This window comes from Anser brachyrhynchus (genome assembly GCF_964034855.1).
Source record: "Anser brachyrhynchus genome assembly, contig: SCAFFOLD_197, whole genome shotgun sequence".
Lineage (NCBI taxonomy): Eukaryota > Metazoa > Chordata > Aves > Anseriformes > Anatidae > Anser > Anser brachyrhynchus.
Genome location: NW_027663534.1, coordinates 42,815 through 47,500, shown reverse-complemented (window position 1 = coordinate 47,500; position 4,686 = coordinate 42,815). Strand labels below are relative to the sequence as shown.

Here is a 4,686-nt window from a genome sequence, read left to right as displayed (position 1 = left end):
CCGAGAACGACGGCCCGCGAGCGAGCGGGGCACGCGCCCTAAACGCCGCCGCCGCCGCCGCCGCTCTCGCCCCGAGCGAGGCAGCGCCTCACCTGCGACGGGAAGCGAGCCGGAGAGGAGGCCGCCCGTGCCCGAACACCGGACGCCGCCGCGGCTCCCCCGGGACAGGGGAGCGCGGAAGAGCCGGCCCGCCGGGGGCCCTCTCCGACGCGACCCGAACGGCCTCATCGATCGCAAGAAAAACAGCCAACAGCGTCGCGTGCGGGCGGGTGTGCGGGAGCAACGTCCGCGAGAGGTGCTCGCGCCGACCTGAACATCGGCCCTGGCAAGAGCCGACCCGCCGGGGAGCCTCTCCGACGTGCTCGGGGAACGCCTCGGCGGGCGCTGCGTGCGGGTGAGGTGAGGTGCATCGTCGGCAAGCGGAGGCGCCGCCGCCTCGGCCGTGCCAATCCGCGCCGCCCGGTCCCCCCTTCGCCTTCCGAGCCTCCGGGACCGGTGAAAGCCGCCGGGGACGCCCCCGGACGCTCAGCGTTCGTGCGCCGGCGGACCACCCGCCGCTTTTCTCCACAGCTCTTTCTTTTCCCAGCGACTCGCGCGCGCGAGACCGCTTCTCGCTGCCCGGCGGGGCGAGGGGGGGGGCGGGAGGGAGTCGGCAGGCAGCTAAGGTTGACCAGTCGACAGAACCGACCCCCGAGCCCACGCCGCCACCGACGCCGCGCGACCCCTTTTCGTGCGCCGGCTCCCCCAGCCGCAAGTGCTCGCTCAGCACCGCTTCAGGAGCAGAGTCCCCGCTCTCTCCTAGAGACGGACACAAAAGTCACCGCCCCCGAAAAGCTCCAAGACCTTTTCAAGAGTCCCGCAGCGAGGCACCCGAGAGCAACCGACTTTTACCTCGACGTAACTGGAGGCAGAAAGAAACAGCGACGCCTACGACACCTTCCGAGCCGTCTCACGACCTACTCATCTACCGCTAGCCCCACGGCACGCCGCCAAGTCCCGTCCGAGTCAGGGTAGACGTGGCCGCCGTTCCCACAGCCCGACCGTCAGCGACCTCCTCCAGGCGGGCAGACGGGGCGCCCTCGGTAGGACACGGGTAGACCAGGCGGCCACAGGGGGACACGGTACACCTCCCGACCGCGGGAGGACACGGGGAGACCCGCCGGCCGGGACCGAACGCCGTCGGTCTGCCTTCCTTCGCTTTTCGCACGGGCCGTTCCGGCCCTTTTCGGAACTTTTCGGGCCTTTTCGGACCTTTCCGGCGCTTTTCGATGCTTTTCGCGTGGACGGACCCACTCGGGAACCGCGCGACCGACCGACAGACGGATGCCTTCGGACGCGCGCGCGCGCGCGCGCGCCCGTCGGTGCCGGGCAGACCCCGACGCCGTTCTCGCGGCCGGCCCCGCTGCAGCGACCCCTACAGGTCGCCACGGGCTACGCAAACATGGCGACCGCGGCCGGGTAGACCTGGCGGCCGCGGGAGGACACGGGTACGTCAGGCGGCCGCGAGGGGGCGCGGGGGGACCCGGTAGACCTGGCGGCCGCAGGAGAACACGGGGAGACTAGGCGGCCACGGGAGGACGCGGCACACCCGGCGACCGCAGGAGGACACCGGCAGACCCGCCGGCCGGGACCGAACGACGTCGGTCGGTCTGCCTTCCTTCGCTTTTCGTACGGGCCGTTCCGGCCCTTTTCGGACCTTTTCGGACCTTTTCGGCCCTTTCCGGCGCTATTCGCTGCTTTTCGCGTGGACGGACCCACTCGGGAACCGCGCGACCGACCGACAGACGGATGCCTTTGGACGTGCGCGCGCGCGTCCGTCGGTGCCGGGCAGACCCCGACGCCGTTCTCGCGGCCGGCCCCGCTGCAGCGACCCCTACAGGTCGCCACGGGCTATGCAAACACGGCGACCGCATAGACCCGGCGGCCGCAGGAGGACACGGGGAGACTAGGCGGCCACAGGAGGACGCGGTACACCCGGCAACCGCAGGAGGACACCGGCAGACCCGCCGGCCGGGACCGAACGCCGTCGGTCGGTCTGCCTTCCTTCGCTTTTCGTACGGGCCGTTCCGGCCCTTTTCGGACCTTTTCGGGCCTTTTCGGACCTTTCCGGCGCTTTTCGATGCTTTTCGCCTGGGCGGACCCACTCGGGAATCGCTTGACCGACCGACCGACCGACGGACGCCTTTGGACATGCGCGCGCATGCGTCCTTCGGCTTCCGGGTAGACCCGGACGCCGTTCTCGGCCAGGCGTTTGCCTCTGACGTCAGAGCGACGGGCGGCCCGAGGCAACCGGGGGCCGCGGCCGCGAGCTCGCCTTCTCGAACACCCGCCTCCCCGTAGCCCGGCTACCGGCCCCTATTCGCCTGGGGCGGGTTGGGCTGGGGGGGAGCGACTTTGCACCACGCTAAGCAACTACACGTTTCGTTTTCACAGCACTGTTTTGCTTTGATATGCTTCTCCTGCCACCGCTACGCGTTGCTTTTCCTGACCCTGCTTGACTATGCTTTTCCTGATAAGGCTTTCTTTTCCTTCCGAGGCTTTCCTTCGTCTCGCATTTCTTCCCTTTGCACTGCCGACCGTACCCGGCATGAGGGCCCTGCGGTCTTTGCCCCGCAGACACTGGGAACCGGCAGGAGGGCTGGCCGCCAGCTCCTTGCATTTGCTTCGCTTCTCTTTGTTTCTCCTTGCTTTGCTTTGCTTTGCTCTGCTCTTCCGGGCACAGTTTTGCTTTTCCTTCTCTGCGTTCCTCTGCTGTTCTCGCCCCTGCTTTGCTTTCCTTTGCCTCAGATTGCTTTGCGTCAGATTGCTTTGCTTTTTTTTTGTTGTTGTTTTTGTTTCTTTTTTTCTTCTTCTTCTTTTTTTTTTTTTTTTTTTTTTGTTAATATAGATACATATTCATTTTATTGCTTTGTTTTATTTTTGGACCTTTTGGCTTTGGTTTTCCTGGCCGCGCTTTGCTTTGCCTGGCCCTGCTTGTCATTTCTTTTCATTATGCCGCATTCTTTTCCCTAGCAGGGCTTTGCTTTGCCTTGCTCGGCTTTCCTCTTCATTTCTCTGCTCTCCTGTGCTGCGCTAGGCTTCCTTTGCAGACCGTCCCGACGATTTTGCCGATGAGGCGATCGGTATATTTAGGAACGCATAAACCCTCAGACACACAGCTGGGCCTCCCCGCAGCCCGGACACTGTCCCCTCGCAACTCGAGGGTGGGGGCAGCAGGCCCGGCCACCCGACATGGTCAGTTCTGTGGCCCCAGCCGTGTGGCCTGCTGCTAGGCGGTCCCCACTGCTCCCCGTCTGGGGACGGCGTTGGGTGAGGTTTTGAACGACGATCAGTAACTACATGATTCCCACAACTACATTGGATGGAAGGCAACAATCAATAAATAAATAAATAAATAAAGATAAAACCAGGTAAAGCAAGACATGGTTCTTGCCCGCTGTCACGGCGGACTATGAGGTGTCAGGGAGGCCGGGGAGCGGGCGAGCAGGGTACAGCCACGTTGTGGTTTAACCCGGCTGGCAGCTAAACACCACACAGTCGTTCGCTCACCCTCCCCCCTCCCTCTCTGGGATGGGGGAGAGAAACGGGAAAGTGAAGCCGGTGAGTTGAGATAAAGACAGTTTATTAAGACAGGAATATAATAATATAAGGAATATAAGGAATATAATAATAACAATAATAATAATAATAGTGATAATGATAATAGTATTAACAATAATAATGTGTAAGAAAACAAGTGATGCACAATGCAATTGCTCACCACCCGCTGACCGATGCCCAGCCTATTCCCGAGCAGCCGGCCCCCCCACCCCGGCCAGCCACCCCTATATATTGTTTAGCCATCCGAGTCTGGCCGCCAGCTCTACCCGGCATGAGGGCCCTGCGGTCTTTGCCCCGCAGACACTGGGAACCGGCAGGAGGGCTGGCCGCCAGCTCCTTACATTTGCTTCGCTTCTCTTTCTTTTTCCTTGCTCTGCTTTGCTTTGCTCTGCTCTGCTCTTCCGGGCACACTTTTGCTTTTCCTTCTCTACTTTGCTCTGCTGTTCTTGCCCCTGCTTTGCTTTGCTTTGCCTCAGATTGCTTTGCTTTGCTTTGTTTGCTCTGTCTTTCCTGGCAATGCTTTGCTTTTCCTCGTGCTACTTCGCTTTGCTTTGCTTTGCCTTGCTCTGCTTTGCCTCCACTGGCCATGTTTTCTTTTGCTTTTTCAGGCCACGCTTTCCTTTGTCTTGCTTTGCTTTGTATTCCTGCCACGGCTTTGCTTTACCTTCTCTGCTCTGCTTTGCTTTTCCTACCCCTGCTGTGCTTTGCCTTGCTTCCTCAAACTGCTTTCTTCCTTTTGCTCTACATTTCCTGGCACTGCTTTCCTTTTCGTTGTGCTACTTCACTTTGCTTTGCTCTGCCTTGCACTGCTTTGCCTTTCCTGGACACGCTTTACTTTGCTTTTCCTGGCCCTGCTTTGCTTGGGTTTCTTTTTGCCTTTTTTTTTTTTTTTTTTTACTTTAGATATATATTCATTGCATTGCTTTGTTTTATTTCTGGACCTTTTTACTTTGGTTTTCCTGGCCGCGCTTTGCTTTTCCTGACCCTGCATTTTCGGGCCATGCTTTCCTTTGTCTTGCTTCGCTTAGTATTCCTGGCACCTCTTGGTTTTACTTTCTCTGCTCTGCTTTGCTTTTCCTACCCCTG

The 4,686-nt window shown here is 60.1% G+C and overlaps 1 long non-coding RNA gene across 1 annotated transcript in view; it reads left to right on the top strand.

Moving 5' to 3' along the window:
* LOC308187328 overlaps window positions 1-3,510 on the top strand; it is a 23,317-nt gene extending 19,807 nt beyond the window's left edge. Inside the window, exon 2 of the long non-coding RNA XR_013944611.1 lies at window positions 3,315-3,510. This is a non-coding gene — a long non-coding RNA (uncharacterized lncRNA). The remainder of the gene's footprint in view (window positions 1-3,314) is intronic.
* Window positions 3,511-4,686: the final 1,176 nt, after the last annotated feature.